The 26,746-nt window shown below is 41.1% G+C and overlaps 1 long non-coding RNA gene across 1 annotated transcript; it reads right to left on the reverse strand.

The window, feature by feature from the left end:
- Positions 1-1,915: 1,915 nt before the first annotated feature.
- On the reverse strand, positions 1,916-24,750 carry LOC118649565. The gene is made up of 4 exons (XR_004965692.1): positions 24,550-24,750; positions 15,851-15,932; positions 13,673-13,813; positions 1,916-2,876 (listed from the first exon to the last, which is right to left on the reverse strand). It is a non-coding gene; the product is annotated as an uncharacterized LOC118649565 (long non-coding RNA).
- Between the last annotated feature and the right edge of the window lie 1,996 nt (positions 24,751-26,746).

Here is a 26,746-nt window from a genome sequence, read left to right on the forward strand (position 1 = left end):
TCATATAGGTCACTTAGGCTTTTATATATAGAGATAATTCACATCCCATACAATTCACCCATTTAAAGGGTTCTGTTCAGTGATTTTCAGTATATTCATAGCATAGTGCAACCATCAATCAACACAATCAATTTTAAAACATTATCATCACCCCCAAGAGAAACCCTGTACCCATTAAAAGTCAGTTTCCATTTTTCCCAATCGTTTTCCCTTTCAAGTCCCAGGCAACCTCTAATTTACACATTATCTCTATGGATTTGTCTATCTGAACATTTCATACAAATGGCACCAATAGGTGGCCTTTTGTTACTGGCTGTTTCTACATAACACAATGTTTTCAAAGTTTATCTGTGCTGCACCATGTATCAGCATTTCATTCCATTTTATTACTGAACCAGAGGCCCGGTGCATGAAATTCGTGCACTGGGGGGGGGGGGGTCCGTCAGCCTGGCCTGCACCCTCTTGCAGTCTGGGAGCCCTCGGGGGATGTCCGACTGATGGCTTAGACCCACTCCCCATAGTCAGACATCCTTAGCACTGCTGTGGAAGTGGGAGAGGCTCCCGCCACCACAGCTGCGCTCGCCAGCCGTGAGCCCAGCTTCTGACTGAGCAGTGCTCTCCCTGTAGGAGTGCACTGACCACCAGGGGGCAGCTCCTGTGTTGAGTGTCTGCTCCCTTGTGGTCAGTGTGCATCATAGTGACTGGTCGTTCCACTGTTTGGTAGATTTGCATATTCGGCTCTTATCCTATATAATAAAAGCCGAATATGCAAATTGTCCCCTCGACTGGGAGTTCAACGGTTCGCTATGACATGCACTGACCATCAGGGGGCAGTGCAGAACATGGTGGGCATCGGTGATGCGGTGCTGGCAGCAGGCGGCAGTGTAGGTGCGCCGGCCCTGATGGGCCCTGACAGAGCGGGGCAAGGGCCCAATGACTCAGGTAGAGGGGGACGTGTGGGAGCCCAGGGGCCTAGGTGCTGCCCAGGGCCCAGAGGTCAGCTGGGACTGCCCTTCCATGCCAGACGCTCACGCTTCAATCGCCTGCCAGGCCTAGGGACCACACCCATGTACGAATTTTGTGCACTAGGCCTCTAGTATAGGATAACATTCCACTGTGTGGCTATCCTACATTTATTTATCCTTTCAGGAGTTGGTGAATACTTGGGTTGTTTCCACTTTTTGGCTGCCATAAATAATACTGCTATGAGCATACACATACAAGATTTTGTGTGGACATAAGTTTTAATTTTAAGAAAAGAGGGAGGAGCTCGTGGAAGTGGCACACATCACTCCTGCTCACTGTTCATTTCCCCAAATTCAGCCATATCACCCCAAATGGTTGCAAGAGAAACCGAGAAATTAGACATACTATTTGCTGGGAAGAAAAGGAGATAGAATTTGGTGAACACACAGTAGCCTCTGCATAAATCTGTTTTAAGAATTGTGTGTATGAGTGTGTGTGTGCACATGCACGCGCATGTGTTGAAGCATGGTGGCAGCCATGCTTGGTGGGAATTGCTGTTTAATATTTTAACCTTGCTGACTTGGCTTCTGTCATTATTTGCTTGCTAAAATAATAGAAAAGCTATTTTGATTTTCTGAATTATATAAATCATCCCATTCGGTTGAATACCCTATTGATTGTAATTTGAATACCTCATTGGTTGTGGTCATACTGGTTTTAGAAAACACATTTCTCTGTACGTGGAGGCCAGCACTTTACAATTACTCTAAATTGCCTCAGTGGCTCCAAATAATGTGTTTCCGTTGACTCAGTGGTCCCAAGACCCGATGGCTCCAGATAATGTGTTTCTGTCGACTCAGTGGTCCCAAGACCTGAAACTATAATTAATCTTTGTAGATAACTAATCAGCTCAATCTAGCTTCTGTAACAAACTGTTTTTTTGCAAACCAGGTTCCTCATTCCAAACCCCAAGATGTAATCAATACCTTTGTGATTTTTGCCTATATAAATCTGGTGTTGCGGCCATCTTATCACTACGAGATTTGGAGAGCAAAATGTCCCCTTGTAGTCCCGGATTTAAAATAAATGTGACTCCTTAATTCAACTTCTTGAGGTATCCTTGTGTTATTCGCGGGGTACATTACAACAGTGTGTGTGTGTGTGTGTGTGTGTGTGTGTGTGTGTGTGTGTGTGTATACTTCTAACTCCTGCACAGAATCCTCCACTTGCAACCTCCTTGCTCTACATTCTGTGATGGGGGACACCTCTCCTCTCTGGTAACTCATACTCCATTTGTGCGCCTACATGGAAGGAAGTTGCTGAGTGAAGAAAGTTGGAGTTCTGTGTGAGGGGAGGAGAGAAGCAAAAGCGCAGTGAAGTCCAGGGGAAATGCAGGCGAACACACTAGTCAAGGGGGAGTTGATTGGTTTTCTGAAACTTGAGGTAAGGGAGGACCAAAAGCTATATAATGTCAATCTTTGGGTATTGGTTATGCTAAGTTTTTGTTCTACATTATGAGTTTGGATCTAGAAAATGTCATAAAGTTAGAGATCATGACCACATGTAGCATGAAGACAAATAAGGTTTCACCCCTTCAGAAAGAGCTCCTGGGAGTTAAATTTCCTAGTCCTCTGGACTAAGTGTTCTTTTGTCTCATAATCAATCATGTGACTCCCTCATTTTTCTTACTACATTTAGCTGAATAGTTTCCTCCTACTTTGCTACTAAATGGGAACGCGGGAGAGGCAGCCACACTATCCCATAGAGAAAATGAAGCCACTTGAAGTCTCTTCCGAACCACCTGCTGTCCATGTTACCAGCCCAGTGCCTCTGGCTGCTCTTCGGGAGGGCGTAACAGCTAGGTCCCTTCGGAATGGCTCCAAGTCTCCCCCGCACTCGAACTTTGGGCCCTAAATTGAACCAATTGCTCACATTAGAAGAAACATTTGTGTGCATTTCTGTTAGACTCACATTGCCCCCAACTTTCTAGAAGCCTCACCCCCTGGTCCCATATGCACTCCCTTTCAATAATGTTGGTGGTGGTTGGGTGTCTCCTCTCCCCTCCAGCAAGATCCTCTCTGTATGTCCGTTGATCTCCCTCAGGCCACACCGTGTTCCTAAAGCACCTCTTCATGCCTAGTTCAAAACATCTTCCCACCAATATTCAAATAATTCTAAAATCAGACTCCACCCTCACCACCCACCAAAAACCATGTTGTCTGGACATGCCATTCACATAACCATACCAAAAAGTCTTGCACCATCTTTTATTCATTTCACTATTGAACACATTTGTTCTCTGGCTGGTTTGCCCAGTCATAGCTGTTAGTCTGAATCAGTGAGTTCCCTCTTAACACTGCAAACTTCAAGAGAGAACCTTTTCATCCTTGATTACAGCGAGGAAAAACAGTGTTCTGCTTTCAGAGCAGAGATATTTCATTCAGGCTCTATGGGCCTGTAAAACATTAGAACTGAAGTGATGCCGTTAGCCCCCATAGCACATATGTTAAGTAAAGGAAGAGGAAGGAAAGCTGAGTGAACCAGTATTTATTAAGACCCCTGATCATGTGCCCTGCCTGTGTTTGGTGCTCTAGCCATAGCATATTAGGGATTCTCACCTGAATCCAATGAAGAAAGTACCATTGTCCTCATTTTCTAAAAGTTCAGAGAAGCTAAGTAGTTCACCTAGAATCAAACCACTAGTTCTGGAACTAATATGCAAATCCACGTCTGTCTGAATGTCTGTGTTCCTTGCGGCCTCTCTCAGCGTGTACGGCAGGTATTATTATTATTCATTGTACTTGTTTAGAATAGAAAAACCTCAGATCTTTCTTTAAATGCATATGTTTAAACCAACCAAAGTGTCCTTAGCTAGAGGACCAGATAAAGAAGATGTGGTACATACACACAATGTAATACTTCTCAGCCATAGGAAAAGATGTTGTGACAACACGGATGAACCTTATACTAAGTGAAGTAAGTCAGTCAGAAAAAGCTAAGAACTATATGATTTCACTCATTGTGGGATATAAAACTGAAATTCATAAACACAGACAACAGTATAGTGATTATCAGAGGGAAAGGGGGCGGAGGTAGTAAAGGGTAAAGAGAGCCAAATATATGGTGACAGAAATGATTTGACTTCGGGTGGGGGGCACGCAATGCAATATGCAGATGATGTATCATAGAAATGTACACTTGAAACCTATCTAATCTTATTAACCCATATCTGAAAGATCAGACAGAGGCCAAAAACCAGGACTACAGGCTTTATTAGAGGAGAAGGACCTGCCGGGCTGTCTCGCAAGGGGAGGACAGCAGCACGTGCAGGGGTGGGCATGCCTTTTGAGGGGCGGAATGGGAAGGGGTGGGGGCTTAGTGTACTCGGTTCACACTGATTGGTGGCTTACTGCATGGTCCATATAGGAACAAGGGCTTAGGGTATTGGCAGGTGTGGATTGGTGGTCCAATGTATAGTCCATATAAGGTACATGGTTAGTCACTCAGGTATTTCCAGGCTGTAGGTTACCTCATACTCTGCCCACCAGTTGGGGGAAGGGAGGATCTATCAATATCAGCCCAACAAATTTAATTTAAAAATTAAATTAAAAAATTTAAAATGCATATGTTGATCACAAGGAAAGGAGGATGGCAGTGAAAATTCATCTTTCCTGCTGGAAAATTAATTCAATATATATACCCTACTGATGAGAGGTGAGTAGGATCATTTAGGTACAAGAAGGACAGAGAGTACAGTGAAGTGTCTATACACATTTCCATTCTTCCCTGTACTCCGCCACCCCCTCCCCCCAACCATGATGGTCCTATGTGGTATTTTTCATCGAGAAAAGCCACATGGATCATAGGACAAATTTAGGACCCAATTTTTTTTTTTTTTTTTTTTTATTATTAGTTAAGGTATTACAAATGTGTCCTCATCCCCCCCAGACCCAATTCTTTCCTACACGATGGTAAGAATGGATTGCTCTGGAGAAAGGTAACAGCATACTATGTGTGGACTAGGAAAACTTGAAAGGGCCCCTTTCTCTGCTGGGCTTGTCAAGTCCTATTGCAGCCACCGCAGGGGACCCAGGCAGTGTACAGGTGAGTGAAAAGTGTTTTAGGAAAGATTCTATTAAGGCCACAGTGAAAGATCTTTTGCTTCCTGATCATTAGCAGCTGGGAGTGAGGCAGGATAGAAAGAAGTTAGGGAAGGCTACTGACAAGTGGAGTGAGGAAGTAGGAGCAGACATCACTGGCTGATAAGCTGCTAGGTTCTCTCATCGAGCCCCCACCCCCACCAGGATCAAAGGGAAAGCAGGAAACCCCTGCAGTGGTCACAGAAGTCAACAACAAGGACTGGCTCAAACCAGATTATTCCAAGATGCAGGAAAAATAGCCAGAGAACAACCCCAAAGCTCATTGTATCACCATTCTAAGGAAAACTGGCATCACAAGTAAAAGCGCCCCTCCCCGCAGGGGGATGAACGCCATGGTACTCCCAGAACAGACCGTATTAGGTACCAGAAGGCAGAGCCAGAATTTGACGCCACAAAGTTCAGAAACCACCAACCTTGGAAACACATAAAATCCCAAGAACTGAGGGACCCACTTGTAACTCACTGAAGAGTTCACTCGCATCTGCTTTCTCTTCTTTCACACTCTGTGCGACTTGCAACCGGTGGGCGACTCAGCCCCCGGCTCTGTCTCCAGGAACCGGCATCCTAGTCTCTTGTTTTCTACCTGAATAAAACTTGCTTTTTCTCTCACTTGGACTCATTCTTGAACTCTTTCCTGTGTGAGTTAAGAGCCTGGACCATGCTGGGCTGGGGCCACCCTCAGCACAGAACCAATCCTGCGATGAGAGCAATCAGGACATGCAGACAGAGTGTAGTTTGTCAGTTGAGGCTATTTCTATCATCTTCAAGTCTTTTTCTCCCAGTCCCACTTCCCTCTCTACCACTACCTGGGGAGTGAGGGGGGGGAGGGGGGCGGTTAGGAGGTGGAGGGGAAAAGAATAATAACTCTTTTGATCTACTCCTAATGATTTATCCTTTCAGTTTTCAAATTTTTAAAAATATGCATTTTAGTTTAAAATGAAGATGATGGCCACTAAATTTTACATGCAGTGTGAATAAATTTAGACTTTTCCTTGGCCGCATGTTTTGACCAGAACACAGCAGGATGTTGGCCAGGACAGGATTGCACGATGTGTGTACTTGGGTGGGGAGGGCTGGTGGTGGCGGTGGGATTTAAGAAGTAGCCTTGAGGTCTGGAGCTTCAGTTTCCCTTGATTCTTGGAGACAAAACTTGGCACAGAACAATGGCAGTGGCTGACAGTTTTCTCAGTAACCAGAAAGGACACAATCCAATAGAAATGTAATGTGAGCATAAACATGAGCCATACATATAATGTTAAGTTTTCTAGGAACCGATTTTTTAAAATAAAATAAACAGGTAAGGCTAAATTTAATAATAAACTTTATTTAACCTGCTATACCCCAAATAGTATCAGTTCAATGTGTAATCAGTTTTTTTTTAAATTAATGGGAAATTTTATATTCCTTTTTTAAAATGTGAAGTCTTTGAAACTCACTGTGTGTTTTACATGTACACACATCTCAGTTTGGATTAGCCACATTCCAGTGTTCACTAGCCACATGTGACTAGTGGTGACCATATTAGATCTGAAGAGTTATTTCTTCTGTGACTCCATGAATTCTTCTGTGATTTCGCCCAAGCCAAATTGGAAAGACCATTGCATTCAAATATATCAGATGTATATTGCTGCCTAATAAACTACCTCAAAATTTAGTGGCTTTAAAAACAACTATTTATTTGCTCACTAATTTATGAGTCAGTAATTTGGGCTGTGCTCAACAGAGATGGCTAGTCTACGTTCCAATGCTGTTGTCAGAGTTCATTTATGACATGGGCCTTGACTACCATGGCTGGGCAGGCTGGGCGTCTCTCCATGTGTTCCTTTACCCTCCAGGGGGCTTATTCACACGGTAAAGAAAGATTCTCCAGCAACATGAAAGGGCAAGTCCCAAAGTGCACCTGCTTCTCAAACCATTGCTTGCATCACATGGCCAATACCCCATGGGCTAAAACAAGTTGCATGGCCAAACCCAGAGTCCATATGAGAGGGAACTATGCAAGAATATGGCTTTAGGGAGATGTGATTCTTTGGGAGTCATTTCTGCGACAATCTACCATACCATACTTTATAGAATACAGGGTGCCCCTCCAAAATGTATACACACACTTTGAATAATTATAAAGGCAGTGTTTAGTAAAATACATTTCATTTCCAAAATTGAGCTATCAGCTGTTAAAGTGTGTATACATTCCCCATATGAACAACCTTTTATTTTGGAAATGTGGGTTCTTACTGTGACTTGATTATATGGTAGCCAGCTCTGAAAGTGTTATCCAGTGATTCTTGTGATATGGTTTTTATGTCCCTGTAACTTCCCTTTCCACATTAAAAAGGGTGACCTGTGTGAAAATGACAGTGTGTGACTTTGGAAGCAAGGTCATAAAAGGCATTACAGCTCTGCCTTGCTTGGATCACTTGCTTTGGGGAAGTGTTGTGAGGACACCAAATCAGCCCTATAAAGAGGTCCACTTGATGAGGAATTGAGACATCCTATCAATAGCCAATACTGACTTGCCAGTGATGTGCATGAGTCATCTTAGAGGCAGATCCTCCAGCCCCCTCAAACCTTCAGGTGGGACTTCAGGCCCAGCAAACACCTTTACGAAAGAGAACCTGAGCAATTCCCAAATACCTGTTCCACAGTAAGTTTGAGAGAATAAATGCCACTGTTGCTTTAAGCCACTAAGCTTTAGGATAATTTGTGATGCTGCAATAGGTAACTACCTAGTACAATTAGCTTTATTTTGAAAAGAGATCAAAGGTCTGAATTTAAAAAATTTAAATTGTCTAGAAGAAACTAAGATGGCGGCATAGGTAAACACCGGGAAATTGCTGCCTCCCACAACAACTTCAAAAATACAACGAAAAGACAAAACGGGCATCATCCAGAACTACAGGAAGGCTGGCTGAGTGTAAATTCTACAACTAGAAGAAAAGAGAAAAGCACACTGAGACTCAGAGGAGCTGCGGAAGTAAAGTGCAAAGGTACGGAGGCTCGAGAGTGCGCGGAAAGGGGCTGGTACCTGAGGACGTGGCTGTCTTTTTGAATCAGGAGGGAGTCACAAGCTCCCGACTGCTCTGAACTACGGTTCCGGGAAGTCTCTGGGGACCCAGGACTCATATGGGGAGAAACTGGACTGTCTGGCAGCAGGCAGAACTCTGAACTTGAGGGCGGCTTTCCCTCAGAGGTGCTTGCAGCAATTATCGGGACACTGAGACGCGTGGCCCCTTAGGGCAGGGCTGAGGACCAGCCATAGCTGCTTCTCCGCCCTTTGATTCCCTGAGACCCCGCCCCACCCAGGCTGCTTCAGAGGCTTTTGCATATGAATACCCTGGCCCTTTGCAACCTGAAAATTACCTAACAAATTGCAGCTGGGCCAGACAGACCCAGAACTTCCAAGAGAAGGCCAAGGCCCCACAGCAGCTTGCATTGCTTCACAGCTGGGCCTCATCAGGGCACCTCCAAACTCCAAAAAAGGAAGGGGAATCTGCAGTTCTCTTCGTAGCTCCTGCTGGGTAACCTCAGGCGGAGGCTAAATTAGCACCTCCTTAGATCCAGGAGCCAGTGTACCCAGTGGTCAGAGTGGGACCATCCAGATTACAACTCCTCAGATCCATAAGGGACACACTCAGGGCACAGACTCAGTGAGCACCAAAGCCCCACTGAAGCAAGTCTTGCCCCAGAAGGGTGTCCTCAGCACAGAAGTTCTCCCACTGCAGACACAGCTGATTCTCACTGCCAATTGGCCTGGAGGTCAATTCCTCCCAGTGATCCTACAACAATCAAGGCATAACTACAACAAGACTGTGCACAAAGCCCACAAGGGGGTGCACCAAGAGTGTCCACCTCAGGCAACTGGGGAGGCTGAGCCAGTGGGCCCTACAGGACACCTAGCACACAAAACCACTCTACCAACACAGGGAAGCATAAAAAATGCAGCGACAAAGAAACAGGTCACAAATGACAGAAATGGAGGAAAGCAAACGACTGGATATAGAGTTCAAAACCACGTTTATAAGGTTTTTCAAGAATTTTATGGAAACCGCCGATAAATTTAGTGAGACCCTGGAGGATATGAAAAAAGACCAACTAGAAATTAAGCATACACTGACTGAAATAAAGAATAATATACAGAGATCCAACAGCAGACAGGGGATCCCAAGAATCAAGTCAAAGATTTGAAATACGAAGAAACAAAAAATACCCAACCAAAAAAGAAAAAAGAAAAAAGATTCCAAAAATATGAAGATAGTGTAAGGAGCCTCTGGGACAACTTCAAGCATACCAACATCAGAATTATAGGGGTACCAGAAGAAGAGAGAGGGCAAGATATTGAAAACCTATTTGAAGAAATAATGACAGAAAACTTCCCCTACCTGGTGAGAGAAATAGACTTACAAGTCCAGGAAGCGCAGAGAACCCCAAACAAAAGGAACCCAAAGAGGACCACACCAAGACACATCATAATTAAAGTGCCAAGAGCAAAAGACAAAGAGAGAATCTTAAAAGCAGCAAGAGAAAGACAGTCAGTTACCTACAAGGGAGTACCCATACGACTGTCAGCTGATTTCTCAACAGAAACCATGCAGGCCAGAAGAGAGTGGCAAGAAATATTCAAAGTGATGAATAGCAAGAACCTACAACCAAGATTACTTTATCCAGCAAAGCTATCATTCAGAATAGAAGGTCAGATAATGAGCTTCACAGATTAGAAAAAGATAAAGGAGTTCATCACCACCAAACCAGCATTATATGAAATGCTGAAAGGTATTCTTTAAGAAGAGGAAGAAGAGAAAGTAACTCTTACCATTTGCCACAGCATGGATGGAACTGGAGAGCAGATAAATACCACATGATCTCACTCATTTGTGGAATATAATGAACAACATAAACTGATGAACAAGGACTGATCCAGAGACGGAGAGGCTTTGATTGGACTGTTGGGCCTTGGAGGGAAGGTAGGGGAGGGTGGGGGTAAGGGGGAAAGATCAACCAAAGGACTTATATGCAAGCATATAGGCCTAACCAATGGACACAGGCAACGGGGGGCGGGGGGGAGGGGAAGGGGCGAGGGCATGAGCGGGGGTGGGGGGGTAGGGGGCAACGTGGGGATAAGGACACATATGTAATATCTTAATCAATAAAAAATGTATTAAGAAAAGAAATTGATAGGATTAAAATCAACTGGTATAAATACAGATGTAACAAGACAATAAAAGACAGAACTTGGCTGGAGATCCTGGCTAGAGATCCTGGCTAGGCTGCTGATCAACTGAAAAAAAAAAAAAATGTCTTACATACCAAATATAAATGTTTTCCCTGAAGTTGAAATGAAATTTGCCGTTTATATAAAAACTAGAGGCTCAGTGCACAAATTCGTGCATGGTGGGGTCCCTCAGCCTGGCCAGCAATCGGGGCCGATCAGGGCTGTCTTGCAGGAGGTTGGCCGGCTGCAGGGAGGGACTGCAGGAAGTTGGCTGGCTGGGGGAGGTTGGTTTGGAAACACACTGACCACCAGGGGGCAGCTCCTTCATTGAGCGTCTGCCCCCTGGTGGTCAGTGAGCATCATAGCGACCGGTTGGCGAGTCATTTGGTTGTTCCGTCACTTAGGCTTTTATATATATAGAGATGTTTAAAATAAAAAATTAATATCACCAAATGTTACATCTTGTGACAAACATATAAAGCATTATAAAATGTATAGTTCCTTCTAGCAAATGAAAATAACTACCCTTGGGTTTTTATGTAAAAGAGATATAGTTTTAAATATTTTTGAATATAGGGAGCTAAGGAGTTTGACTGAATTGCATGTATTTAGGGACTTCTAAATTTTCTTCAAACAAATTCTAGGTTAAAAATGGCTCATGGGGAATCCCCAAGCCATTCTACATTCTACTTTCCTGCTTGGTACATGATGTGCTCTCAGCAAGTAGCACTGAGGCATTTGAGATTTAGGCAATAAGGATGTGTGTTGCTTTCCTTCAACCTCCATCTCCACCTTCTTCTATAATGTCAGGAAATACATATACCAATGCAAATGATCTTCAGGATTATAAAATCTGCCCATATATTAAAAACTTAGGCTTTCAAATATCTGAAACCATATAGTTTCATCTTCTTTACCTACAACAAGTTGTAGGTAAAGCTATTAAATAGCTATTTAATAGCTATTAAAATACAGCTTAACTTGGACTGTGTATCAATTGCCAACAATTCAATTTACTTACTTTGATAGTCCTTCTAATGCTATAACTTCTTCTCCCATTCTATGTCTCTTTTTCTGCTTTTTCTTATGCTACCTTTTGCTTCAAAGAGGGATCCACCTTTTATATCTCCAGTATCCTATTTCCTCTTTAGTAGAGACTTATAAATCTGGAGAAATTAAAAGTCCAGTTAAACATTCATAGCTATGCAAAGAATGAAATCTTATTTATCTAATCCTAACCTTAAAGTAGTCACATCTTTGTTTTCTTTGGAAACTTCTGAAGCTCCTTTTCAATGTTGTTTATCTGAGCCATTGTCTTTACTTTTGGTCCAGAAACTAGGCTTTCTGCATCTTCAGAGTATTTGTCTTTCTCTTTCCCCGTTCTGACTTCAGGTAAGCTGGATACTTAAACTCTTCCCCGTTTATGTTGTATTTTTCTTTGAGAATTCCTTTTGGGGTTCAGCACTGTCTATTTCAGAGCCCTTAGGTGTGGTCTTGGATATTTTTGTTTTACAGGGGCTCTTGCTATTTGTGTCCATATTTGACCCTGGCTCTGGACATATTCTTCCCCCTTCATTTCTTACTTTTCTTTTTCCTTTCTCCTTAAGTGCTATCATGAGTTTCATTTTATTTCAACTCCATCTGCTAAAATGTTAAATAAATAACTCATCAGCTACTCTTAGGCAGGAATGGATTTATTTTTACTGTCTTAGGGAATGTACCAGGTTTTCCTGGTGCTTCCTCTGGTGGATGTTAAGAAACAGAAATGGTTGCCAAAAAGTTTGTTGCTATTTATAACATTTGCTTTTTTTTTTTTTTTAAATCTGAGCTTACTCAATCTGAGCTGTTGCTGCATTCTCTTGTTTCAAATTCCACAAAGGCAAATCCCATTCACTCTTCAGTAGACTTATAATGTTCAAAACTTACATAAACAACACTGCATGTTTCCCAAATTCTCTGCATCCAGCTATGATTAACATTTTTTGGAAAGTAGTTCCTATGATAAATTGGAAGCAGTGTTAAATATCTAAGAATTTAATGACTATATAGACTAAGCTTTTCACAAATCCTGTATCTCAGAAGGTCAATAAATTTTAATTTCAATGTTAAATATGTAATCTATATCTATCTATCATATGTATGTCTACCTCCCAACCAGGTAAATATTCTTAGTGTCTTATTATAGATAACACATAAAAATTAAGAACTCAACTTTTGGAGTCAAATGGAGCTGGAGTTAAATCCTGGCTCTTTCATTTACCAACGTAACGTCTCTGGGCTTTGGTTGCCTCATCTCTCATTGGAGATAATAATGCATACCATAGAGCAGCGGTTCTCAACCTGTGGGTCGCGACGCCTTTGGCGGTCAAACGACCCTTTCACAGGGGTCGCCTAAGACCATCCTGCATATCAGATATTTACATTATGATTCATAACAGTAGCAACATTACAGTTATGAAGTAGCAACGAAAATAATTTTATGGTTGGGTCACAACATGAGGAACTGTATTTAAAGGGCCAGAAGGTTGAGAACCACTGCCATAGAGGGTTGCTGTGGGGACTATATGAGGTGCCACATATAAGTACTTAGCATTGCACCTGTGCTAATCTGTGGCATCTGCCATTATCTCCTTACTTGGGCTCTGCTATCTGTGTTTCTTGACTCTTCCATGCTGTGTCTTTGTTTTGTGCTAGAAAAACACTTTCAGAATGGGAAATTTATTTAAGTATTTCATTGATGGTCTAACATTAACTTTATGTTCCTAGGCATAATTACAGCTCTTTCTAGATGTAAAATAAACCCCAAAGAAGTTGAAATACTTAATTATTACAGAGTCTTTTATGAAACACAGAATCATTTAAAGAAAATAAACAAGCTCACTCCAGTTGCCAATTCCATATACCACATGAAATCCAGACTTGGGCTAAAAGAACTTACTGGCAGGCTCAGTGTGGCCATATTTTATATGGAGATTTTTTTTTTTTAATCATTCAATTACTCATTCAGTAAATGAAAGAGAGAGATGCCAAGATAATCAACTGTAAACAGTGGACGTGCCCAACCCCAACCCCAGTTCTGTCTTTTGTCTACAAGTTGCCCAGCCATCGTCTGATGCCTCCCTGATGTGGACAAAGGGGTGGGAGAGGCAGCCAAGAGAGGGTGTGACAACGGGGCAGCCTTCAGTTCCTCCATTTGACACCAAAAGGACATGTGAATTTCCTATGGGTTTTGTAGACAGCTCAGTAGATGGCTACACTTAATCTATATTCAAATCCCCTATCCAAGGTTGCTGTCCTCCAGGCAGGGGCAACCCTAGGAGCTGTGGAGGGGACTGACCTCCATGCCTGGGAAGACCATCTGAAGGTTCATCTGGACAACCCATCGGTGTGTTCCACATGTGAGTCCTGCACAGAAAAGTGCCGGGGCTGACCAGCAGACTCTGAGCGACGGATGAGCAGATTACTCCGACACAGGTTTCTGTGAAAGAGAGGTTTAAGGGACTTACTTCAGTAATAAAAGCAGTCCTGTTCGCCTGCCTCATTGGCTTTTTATTGTAACAGCTTGAACTCAAATTAACCTCTAGAAACAATCAGCAGGGCAAGTATCCTCGAGAAAGCACATGCTTCTATAAGGTCAGGTCTTTAAAGACTAAACATAGAGATTCTAGCAAAACACCCCAGGGGATCAGACTTGTTTGGAAAAGTCAAGGTAGGGGCTGCACCTTCGGCAAGGTCCCCTCAGAGGCCCCCAACCTTTTAGAGAATCCTCCTTACAGACAATCCAACCAAGTCCCCTGCTTCCCCACAGAAATGGTCAAACTGTATGAAGAGGCTACAGCAATCCAGAGAGAGGAAATTGCCTCTCACCCTGGGCATCCCAGCAAGGATGTGCTGCCCACCCTGCTCCACCTCCCGCCCCAACCCAGGGGGCCAGGTACAAGACGGGGAGAGTGAAAGTGTTTGCAGACCATGACCCATCCTCTATCCTGAATTGCTGGGGGAAGAAGAGAATGGATTTGAGTGGAATATAGGTTCATATTTTAAAAGGAAAACTTTTAATTATGGAAAGTATCTAGCATAAAACAGAAAGAATAGTGCAGTGCTTCCTTCAATCAGCTTCAATTATTATGTACCCACAGCCAATCTTGTTTCACCTACACACTCCAACTTTCCCATCCCTAATAACTTTGAAGCAAGTGCCAGATATTATACTATTTCATCCATAAATATTTTAGTGTATATCTCCAGAAGATAAAGACTTAAAAAAATAACTATTAGATTCCTGCATAATATAAAATATCTCCTGATTGTGTCATGCTTTTTTATGGTTTATTTAAATAAAGATCCAAATAATTCCATACATTGCATTGGGTTTTATGTCTTTTCAGACTTTTTTAAAAAATATATTTTTATTGATTTCAGAAAGAAAGGAAGAGGGAGAGATAGAAATATCAATGATGAGGGAGAATCATTGATTGGCTGCCTCCTGCACACCCCCTACTGGGGATTAAGCCCATAACCCAGGCATGTGCCCTTTACCAGAATTGAACCTGGGACTCTTCAGTCCACAGGCTGACGCTCTACCCATTGAGCCAAACCAGGTAGGGCTCTTTTAAGACTTTTAATCTATGGCTTCTCCTGCAACTACCTTTTATTCTTATAATTTATTTGTTGAAGAAATGTGTGTTTTTTTCCTATAGACTTTCCCACAGTCTGGATTTTGCTGATTGCTTCCATGTGATGTTGTTTAACATGTTCCTCTGTCTCTGTGTTTTCTCTAAATTGATAGTTAGATCCAGAGATTTTATCAGATTTAAATTGGTTTAATTTTTTGGCAAAACTATTCCATAGGTGATGATATGTTCCTCCTCAGAAGAAATTCTTTCTCCTCACTCTTTCTGTCTTTAATTGTAGCAAATACACAGGGTATCCCCACAAATGTATACACACTTTTTTTCGATAACTCAATTGATGTTTCTTTCTTTTCAGATTTAACCCATTTGAATCAATAATTACTCAAAGTGTGTATAAAATTTTTGGGACAGCATATACATAATAAAATTTACTATTTTAACTATTTTTAAGTGCACATTTTAGCAGTGCTAAGTACATTCACAGTATTTTGTAGACAATCTCTAAAACTTTTTAATCTTTTTTGGGGGGTGGGGTGCTGATTTATTTATTTATTAGAATCAAGTGCAGAACAGTAGAGAGATAATACATGTTTGTGCTTCAATACTTTCAAACACTGAGATTCTGAAATTTCAAGGTAAACAAGTTTTAAGACAGACTGGATTTTAAAAATATTCTTTTGATAACTTATTTTTATATAAATAACAGGGAAAGGAAAACCAACATGTTCGACAAACAAGGTCCTAAAGAATGAGCATTGGTCACAGGGAGGGGACAAAACAAGTAGTAACAGTAAGAAACCAACCAATTCAAGTACCTACAGTTCTGTCCTTAGGATATAAGATATCTTAAGGAAAGAGGGGGGACAGACCTGAAAACTAACCTGAGTGCAAAGGGGAGAGAGATTTCCAAGCCTTGAGGAAGGAACACTGCAATGCATCTACCGGGAGGATGAGGAACATGTTCTGAAAGGAAACAGGGGCCGAGTTAAACTAGCACATACCACATTTGCAACGACATCATGAGACAGTAACATACAAGAGGTTCTCAGGAGTAAAAGGAGTAATATACACGGGGCGGGGGGAGGGGGGAAGGGGTCTGGACAGGGGACATTTTCGTGACTTCCACCGTCATTGTATTTCAATGACAACAGCAGCAGAACAGTGTGTTCACTCCCAGAGAATGAGAACTGCTGAGTCTTAAGGATGATGAGACATTCTCCCTACATTTGTTTCTTTAATTTTTGCATTAGAGCTAAGTTTTATACAGCTAGGCTTCTATACAGAGAATAAAAAGATCATTTTCTCTTACAAGTACAATGAAGTATGACCCCACACTACAAAAAGTAAAATATATATTAGGAAGTATCTTCCATTGAGGATAACCTGTGTGTGAAAAGGTTTGTATAAATCCAATGGGCTATTATGACCATTAAACAACAACTCTCCATTTCCCCTCCCCGCAGCCCCTGGCAACCAATACCCTACTCTCTGTCTCTATGAATTTGACTGCTCTAGGTACCTCATACAAATGGGATTATATACTACTAGAGGCCTGGTGCACGATTTTGTGCACCAGTGGAGTCTCTCGGCCTGGCCTCCTATATTCCCCAAGGGGTCCTGGGTTGTGAGAGGGCACAGGCCAGGCCAAGGGACCCCACCAGTGCATGACTGGGGCCGGGGAGGGACACAGGAGGTTGGTCAACTGGGGAGGGATGGCAGGAGGGCTCCAGGGAGTGTCTGGTCCATCTCACTCAGTTCTGATTGTTGGGACCCCAGCAGCAAGCTAACCTATCGGTCAGAGAATCTGCCCCTTGGTGGTCAGTGCACGTCATGGTGAGCGGTTGAGCGGCCTTAGCATATCATTAGCATATTATGCTTTGATTGGTAGACCAGCCAACCGGACGACTGGACACTTAGCATATTAGGCTTTATTATATAGGATTTGTCTTTTTGTGACTGCCTTATTTCATTTAGCATAATTTCTTCAAGGTTCATCCATGTTGTAACATGTGTCAGAATTTCCTCCTTCTTTAGGCTGAATAATATTCCTTTGTATGCACATACCACATTTTCTCTGTTTATCTGTCACTTCTAGTTTTTAAATAATGCTACTATAAAATTATGGGTATACAAATATAATTTTGAGACCCTGCTTTTAATTATTTTAGTTATATGCTTAGAAGTAGAATTGTTGGATCATATGGGAAGTCTATTTTTAAAACTGGGAACTGCCATACTGTTTTCCACAGTGGCTGCACCATTTCCACAGTGGCTACACCACCAACAGTGTACAGTGTTCCAATTTCTCCACATCTCTTGCCAACACTTGTTATTTTCTGGTGAATTTTTTTTTTTATAACAGCCATCCCAATGGCTATTCAGTGATAACTCATTGCGGTTTTGATTTGCATATTCCTAATGATGAGTGATATTGAGCATCTTTTCATGTGTTTCTTGACATTTGTGTATCATCTTTGGATGTCTTATCAGATTATGATTTTAAACCTTATCAAATATATGATTTTCAAATATTTGCTCCCATTCCATAGGTTGTGTTTTCACTGTTTATGTTCTTTGATGCACAGAAGTTTTTAGTTTTGCTGTAGTCCAATTTGTATATTTTTACCTTTGTTGCCTGTGCATTTTGTCTTATGCAAGAAATCCTTGCCAAATCCAATGTCATGGAACCCTTCTTCTATGTTTTCTTCAATAGGTGTCTCTCTTTGGGCCGCCATTGATGGTCATTGCCAAGAACAATTATTTCATTAGAGGTTCCAATATTCCAATTTAGTCCTTCATTTATTACTAGAGTATTTCTATGAAGAGAAATTTCTCTTCATCAATTACTTGGTTACCCCAAAGCTCATTTTAAACATGGAAAATTTATTCATTATTTACAATTTGTTAAAATATTGGGTTGGTTTCCTAGTATTCTCTTAATACAACAAATGAGTTGAGAGGTGTTTTTTTTTGTCTCATTTAAATTTACAGATTTAATAATTTTGATATTTAATCCACTGACATTTTTACTTTTTATTGCTGTTCAAATGTTTCTATGCTTAGACAGAGGGAAACTCTTCAAGTTGGTCCTGAATTCTTTTGGAATGGCCCCCAAATTCTTTGATCAATTTCTTGCTTTTTGGCATTTTAAGATGTTTTAGGCCTATCTTACACATTTCCTGTCCCAGACAGAGAATTGGGCATTGAGAGCATATTTAAATAGAAACAGTACTGAGATTTTGAAATCTAGAATGAGATTAAACTATCCCAAGATTCTTGACTATCCAGACAGCATAATTGGGCAGCCATGGGAAAACATGAAGTGATTTCATGTTTACATGCCTCCGATGAATTGAAAAGTCTCAATAAACTGATAATAAACATCCAAGTGGAGAGGTTGAGGAGGCAGTTGGAGGCATATTGTTAGTGGGAAAGTCAAGATTGAAGGTACAAATTTGGGAGTTATCCCAATAGACTCATGTGTAAATCTAAGGCAGTGGTTGGCAAACTCATTAGTCAACAGAGCCAAATATCAACAGTACAATGATTGAAATTTCTTTTGAGAGCCAAATTTTTTAAACTTACACTATATAGGTAGGTACATTGTTATTAACTTAATTAGGGTACTCCTAAGGCTTAGGAAGAGCCACACTCAAGGGGCCAAAGAGCCGCATGTGGCTCGTGAGCCGCAGTTTGCCAACCACGGATAAGGGATGAGATTATCTAGGGAGAATATGCTGAGAAGAGAGAAAGCCAAGGACAAACCTCAAGGGTACACTGACATTTAACCACTAAGAAAAGGCAGAGGCAGCAAAGGGATGTAGCTATTTGGTGAATTAGGAAGAAACCAGGATATTAAGGCGGTCTTGAAACCAAGTGAAGAGTGTATTTTAAGAAGGAAGTCTATGTCAGAGAGAAAGTTTGACAGAGAAAGACAAAAAGTGACCCTTAGATTTGGCAAAGTGGAAGTATTGAGACTTTGACGAGAGGGTTGCTGAGGGTTGGTGGGGACGAGCATCAGTGGAGGGGGTTGAGGAGATGGACTGTGTTCTCATGGAGACTGCAGAGTAGGGGGCTCTCAGTTTGCCCCTGCACCAAAGGAGAGGCCAAGCCGCCACACAAGGAAGCAGAGCTCCATGTTTGAGTGGACAGCCTGGAAGAGCAGGGAATGGCAGACTATGGGCAGACCAGGCTCACCACTTAACTGTGGATTTTTAAATTGTGGTTTAAAAAAAAGACATAGTATAAAAGTTACTAGCTTAATTATTTTTAAACATACAGTTCATCAGTGTTAAGTATATTCACATTGTTATGCAACAGATCTCCAGAATTTTCATCTTGCAAAACTGAAACTCTGTCCCCATTAAATAACAGCTCCCCCCACTCCCCCTCTGCCCAGCCTCTGGAACTACCATTCTACGTTCTGTCTCTATGAATTTTACACTACTCTAGATACCTCATATCAGTTGCCTGCTTATTTAAGAAGGCTGAACTCAGATCCCTGAGAGCTATGTGTAGGAAGGTCCCTACAGAAGAGTATATGACTGCACCAAGGATATGGAAGTGTAGGATGGCCAGGGAAAGTCTAGCAAACCAAGAACAGCATTTGGGGAACTCAGAGATGAAACAGAGACCACTGAATGAGAACAGGCTGCTTCCCCAGCTTGCAGCTGCCCAAGTGACGAGCCAAGGAGAGCTGAGGATGGACTGGGAGAGGAGAAAGATTCCAGTGCCCCACACGGAGAGAAGCACCAGCGAGTGGCTGTTGTAACACCAGTTACGGAGCAGAGAGATGCAGCGTGGCTTCAGCAGCAGCTGGGAAAGGCTCCGCTGCTAGGCCTCAGCTTAATCAAACAAAGACCGAATGGTAAAGAGCAGATGACATCCAAAACCAGTGTTTCTGCCCAGGCTGACAGGACATTGCTGGGCCCAACGGCCGGTCTTGAGGCAGTCTCTCTGTTTTGGAATAAGTGCGCAGTCCTCTTACAGCTGTGTACCCAGGGAGGTGGGCTGAGTGGCTCTTTCAAAAGAGAGGCTTAGGCCCATCTTCAAAAAGGGATCTGAAGTGAAAGTGCCCAGAGTTACAACCAAAGTCCCACCTTTTCCAGTCCTGGTGCAATCCCATGGAGTGACATAGACCAAGGTCCGTAGTTACTTCCTTAAAAGCCCGTATTAGGGGGAAGTGATGACAGGATAGTTAATTTCTTCATTCAATTGACTCATATGGTAAGGGTAACACATCCATTTCAGCACCATACCCACTAACTAACGTTCAGCATTGTAGACTATTTTTTATTTTCATTCCTAGTAATTTACCTGGGACGCTGGAGCCCCAGGTTCTTGTTTCAGTCATGCCACCCACTAGCTGGATGGCCGTGGCCAAGTCCCTCAACTTCCCTGAGCGTCTGTAGCGGATCTATGATGAGAATAAATAATACCTACTCCAAAAAGTTGTGTTTTTTTTTAATGAAATCACATATGTGAGGTTAACTTATTAACTGTATATTGCCAAAAGTTTAGTTTTTATTTTTTATCCTTAAAAAAAAAATCCATTTTATCAAATTATCAATAAAGTTCTCCAATGGCTGCCCATTGCCCCAGGATAAAATTCAACCTGGCCTAAAAGTGTTTTGGCCTCTGCCTGTCGTAAATGTTTCCCTCCACCTCCCGCGTGGCTCAGGGTTCAGGATCTGGAAGAGGAGCCGCACACAAATGAAAGAGAAAAGACACGAGATAATTTGGGAATATCGGGGGGCCAGGCTGGTAAGTCCAACTCAAGAGAAAAGACTTCCACTGGTGCTCAGGCCGCATCAACCTTTTATAATCAGAAGTAAACAAGGTAGTGGTTACCATAGTTACACAGTTCTTGTGAATTTCACTTGTTTTGACCATAGTTACACTTCCTGGAAGTATTAGCCATTGCAATTAGACAAGAAGAAGAAATAAAAGGCATCCAAATTGGAAAAAAGGAAGTAAAACTGTCCTTATTTGCAGACGACATGATATTATACATACAAAACCCTAAAGACTCCATCAAAAAACTACTAGACTTAATACATGAATTTGGCAATGTAGCAGGATACAAAATTAACCCCAAGAAATCTGACGCATTTCTATACACCAATAGTGAACTTTCAGAAAGAGAGATTATAAAAACAATCCCATTTACCATCGCACCAAAAAAAATTAAGATACCTAGGAATAAACTTAACTAAAGAGGTAAAAGACCACTACTCAGAAAACTACAGGACGTTGAAAAAAGAGATAGAGGAAGACATAAACAGATGGAAGAACATACCGTGTTCATGGATTGGTAGACTCAACATCATTAAAATGTCCATACTACCCAAAGCAATCTATAAATTCAACACACTTCCCATTAAAATACCAACAGCATACTTCACAGATCTAGAACGAGCTATCCAAAAATTCATCTGGAATAAAAAAAGACTCCGAATAGCTGCAGCGATCCTGAGAAAGAACAAAGTAAGTGGGATCTCAATACCAGATATCAAGCTGTATTACAAAGCCACTGTTCTCAAAACTGCCTGGTACTGGCACAAGAATAGGCATATAGATCAATGGAATAGAATAGAGAGCCCAGAAATCGGCCTGAACCAATATGCTCAATTAATATTTGACAAAGGAGGCAAGAACATACAATGGAGCCAAGATAGTCTCTTCAATAAATGGAGTTGGGAAAATTGGACAGATATATGCAAGAAAATGAAACTAGACCACCAACTTACACCATACACAAAAATAAACTCAAAATGGATAAAGGACTTAAATGTACGACGGGAAATCATAAAAATTCTAGAAGAATCCAAAGGCAACAAAATCTCAGGCATATGCCGAAGCAATTTCTTCACTGATACAGCTCCTAGGGCACTTGAAACTAAAGAGAAAATGAACAAATGGGACTACATCAAAATAAAAAGCTTCTGCACAGCAAAAAAAACCATCAACAAAACAACAAGAAAGCCCACTGCGTGGGAAAACATATTTGCCAATGTCATATCTGATAAGGGCCTAATCTCCAAAATTTATAGGGAGCTCATACAACTTCACAAAAAGAAGATAAACAATCCAATCAAAAAATGGGCAAAGGATCTAAATAGACACCTTTCAAAAGAGGACATTCAGAAAGCCAAGAGACATATGAAAACATGCTCAAAGTCACTAATCATCCGAGAGATGCAAATCAAAACAACAATGAGGTACCATCTCACACCTGTCAGAATGGCTATCATCAACAAATCAACAAACGACAAGTGCTGGAGAGGATGTGGTGAAAAAGGAACACTCATGCACTGATGGTGGGAATGCAGACTGGTGCAGCCACTATGGAAGACAGTATGGAGTTTCCTCAAAAAACTGAAAATGGAACTCCCATTTGACCCTGTGATCCCACTTCTAGGAATATATCCTAAGAAACCAGAAACACCAATCAGAAAGGATATGTGCACCCGTATGTTCATAGCAGCACAATTCACCATAGCTAAGATCTGGAAACAGCCTAAGTGCCCATCAGTAGATGAATGGACTAGAAAACTGTGGTACATCTACACGATGGAATACTATGCTGCTGTAAAAAAGAAGGAACTCTTACCATTTGCAACGGCATGGATGGAACTGGAGAGCATTATGCTAAGTGAAATAAGCCAGTCAATGAAGGAAAAATACCGCATGATCTCACTCATTCATGGATAATAAAGACCATTATAAACTTATGAACAATAATAGATACAGAGGCAGAGCTGCCTCAAACTGATTGTCAAACTGCAGCGGGAAGGCCAAAGGAGGGTTGGGGGGCAGAAGGGAGGGGGATAAGAGATCAACCAAAGGACTTGTATGCATGCATATAAGCATAACCAATGGACATAAGACACTGGGGGCTAGGGGAGGCCAGGGGATTGTCAAGGGCGGGAAAAAAAAAGGACACATATGTAATACCCTTTGTAGTACTTTAAGCAATAAAACAATAAAAAAAAGAGAAAGGCGTAGCTAGCTTTTTTAATTAACAAAGGGCCATTTTTTTTTTTTACAGGGCTACTTAGATTTTTATAATTAATATATCTCAATAATTCTTGAGATTCAAATCCAATTATTATTTTAAGGCATTTACTTTGGCAAATTTTTGTAACAGAGACAATCTTACTGAATTTTCTTTTGGAGGTCTTAAAGTTAACTTTGGAACAGGCTTCATTAACATTTCAAAAATCACTTTATTATGGAAAAATACCAATCTTGTTGCTAGAACCAGCCTGCATTTCTTCCCTGGGTCAAATTCGTCATTTTTCTTAGGAAATAACCAGTCTTAGGTTTTATTTTGTACATTTGCAAAGAGATTCCAGCTCAAAACTCTATCTAAATGTCCAAAAACAGGACAGTTGCACGCATTAGTTTTAAGCCAGCTTTTCTCTTTAGACGTGCACAGAAATCCCAGATGCATTTTTAAATTTTGTAAAACTTTTCAATTACGAGAAGGAGACTTTAAATTAGAATACTTGGGGAGGGGGCGTCCATATTGGATCACCATGTGCTCCCTTCTTCTCTTCCCCCACATCCTACTTTGGGGGAAGTTTCAGCAAATGACTCAGATGGCGTATTTTTCCCAAAGTCATGCTTAATAGAAAAAGACATTTTAAATTTTTTCCCATTTCGCTTTCCAAAGTTATGGCTAGCTCCCAAGGTTATCTTAGCCAAAATTTGGTTATCATAAGATGTTCTCCGGTAATTTTTAAACAAAACATTAAGTAATCTCATTGAGGGAGAGCTTACAGCTCTGCCCTCTCCTACCACCTTTGAACCTCTCCACACCAGAGGCGGATTCGGCAGCGGGGTTTCATTTCTTATTACAGATTTTAGATTCCAAATATAAATTAAGATTTTAATTTGGACAAGAAACCACATTAAGATGACTATGGCACTCTTGTTTCAACCTGATTTAAAAGAGTACCTTTTAATATTCCAATTTCTTTATAATTTGGCCCTTTTGCACAGGTGATTCTATTAACAGAGAATTAAACATTTCAGGATTAGGACATGGAAGTGGAGGGAGCCATGAAGGCCATTCCTCCCATTTTTTCTTTTCTTTCTGCTCCTCTTAAGGAGCAGAGGGTGCAAGGGGAGGAGATTTATCCTCCTTGGCCTCTCTTAAAGGCTCTAGCAAATGAAACACCATGTTTCACAAGGAAAACAGTTTTTGGAGACAAGTTTTTTCCCTGCAGCTGACTTTTTTTTTTTTTTTTTTAAAGTTCTGACTAACTTTTTGGCAAACATTCAAGATCTAATGTACCTTTTTCAAGAAAACAAGGGTTATGTTCTATAACATCAAGCAAAAATTATAAGAGATTACCTTCTGAAACTTTAACTCCTTAAGCATGCAAATCAAAAGTCTATAATAAAGTTTCTTACTTTTTTAAAGCCGAATTACTTTTTTAAAGCCAAATCCTGCCCCATTAGCCTGGTTAAGAAAAACGTTCCCACCCTGCTTACAGATCCGGACTTCTGCAGCTAATTGTGGGCTTTTGTGTGTGGTGAAATAACCCCCCACCTTTACGGTGAATTTTCCTACCTTTATGGTGAATTCTTTGTTCCCCACCTTGCCGGTGAAACTTTGTTTTTTCCGCTCTAGCGAAACCTTCACTTCCAGATTTCCCGACGGGCGCCAGATGTCGTAAATGTTTCCCTCCACCTCCCGCGTGGTTCAGGGTTCAGGATCTGGAAGAGGAGCCGCACACAAATGAAAGAGAAAAGACAAGAGAAAATTTGGGAATATTGGGGGCCAGGCAGGTAAGTCCAACTCAAGAGGAAAGACTTCCACCGCTGCTCAGGCTGCATCAACCTTTATAGTCAGAGGTAAACAAGGTAGTGGTTACCATAGTTACACAGGTCTTGTGAGTTTCACTTGTTTTGACCATGGTTACACTTCCTGCACTTCCCTCAGCCCATTAGCTTCCCAGATAAGATCTAGGGAGTGTTATAAGGTCAAGCCTAATTATGCTAAGAGGACTGTGCCCTCTAAGCTGGGACTTTTTTGTGACTTTGCCAACAGGTCAGTCCAAGGCTTAAGCCTATATCGGTTCCCCACATCTGCCTAATTCTCTGACCTCATTTCTTACCCACCTCTTGCTTTCTTTCATACACAGATTCTCACCACACTGAACTTGTTTCTGTTCCTTACATATTCCATCTTGTTCCCACCTCAGGGCCTTTGCTCTCCTTCCTACCTGGAATGTTCTCATGTGGCTCAATCCTTCTCCCAATTCTGGTCTCAACTCAAATATAATTCATCAGATCAGTCACCATATCTAGTGTTGTCCCCTGACCTGTTGACAGTTTCTATCACAGTAACCTATTTTATTTTCTTTATGAACTTATCATTCTCTTATTTATGTATGTTTTACTTATTTACATCGAGGTTCTTTACCAAAAGGGACATAAAGAATACAATTTTTCTTAGTCACTTCTATATCTCTCACCTAGAATAGTGCCTGGCTCACAGGAGGAGTTTAATTAATTTTCATAGAACAAACTAAATTACTGCTAAGAAAATTATTTGTTAGATTTTTTATTGTTTTTAAGACCATCAGGTAGAAACCAGTGATCTTTTTTAAAAATATATTTTTATTTATTTCAGAGAGGAAGGAAGAGTAGAGAGAGATAGAAACATCAATGATGAGAGAGAATCATGGATCAGCTGCCTCCTGCACTCTCCCTACTGGGGACTGAACCCACAATGTGGGACTCGAACCATGACCTCCTGGTTCATAGGTTGATGCTCAACCAGAGTCACAACAGCTGGGCTGGTAAGTAGCCACATTCATGGACATTAAATAAATTTCAAACTTAGTAATTTTATATCACAAAGAATCTGGTTCTTCGGGCCTTTATATATTTTTTATCAAAACTTATATATATATTGAACATGTTATTTTGTAATCTAATTTTTAATCAATGATACAGAATATTTCTTCTACAACATCATTTTTAATAGTGACATGTGGATGTAACATAGTTTATTTAACAAGTTCCCTGTGATGTACATACTGAGGAATGCTGGGTTAAAGGGCCACAGATAAACATCCCAAATTTCTCTCCAGAAAGGCTGTGCCAACTTCACTCCTACCAATAGTATAAAAGAGGTCCATTTTCCATAACTTCTGACAATACTGACTTTTATCATTAATAAAACAGAACAAAATATTTGTTAACTTAGTAAGTGAAATAGTATCTCATCGTTGTTTTATTTTGCATTTCTTTCATTACTTGTGATTTAAATTGTTTTTCTTTGCTTTTGAATCATGTTGTATTTCTTCCCTTATGAATTGTACATTTTTGTTGTATATTTTTGTTTGTTGTTGTTGCTGACTTTCTATTGTATTCAGCTTTCATTGATTTGCAGTAACCCTTTTTATTTTAAGGTATTTAACTTTTGTCACAAGGCAATTAACCTTTGTTAATTGCACACATTTTCCAAACATGTTGTTTGCCTTTTAATTTTGTTTTTGGACCTTACATCCTGGTACCTAAGTAACCCAGAAAGGAAAGTTCACCCCAGTGAACTCCTAAGTGCCTGCACAGCAGGCCTGGGGTCCTGGACAACACAAGTCCTGGCCAGTGTGTCTGAGATGTCCAAATAATTCAGAACTAAAGATTCCCAGGACAACTAGAATAACCAACTACTATTTACTTACTGATAGGCTTATGGAATACTGTTATCTCTAACCTAAAGGTGTTCACATTTCAAATAGGAACTTTAAAGTTCCAAG

Source organism: Myotis myotis, unplaced genomic scaffold (genome assembly GCF_014108235.1).
Source record: "Myotis myotis isolate mMyoMyo1 unplaced genomic scaffold, mMyoMyo1.p scaffold_m19_p_3, whole genome shotgun sequence".
NCBI classification, from domain to species: domain Eukaryota; kingdom Metazoa; phylum Chordata; class Mammalia; order Chiroptera; family Vespertilionidae; genus Myotis; species Myotis myotis.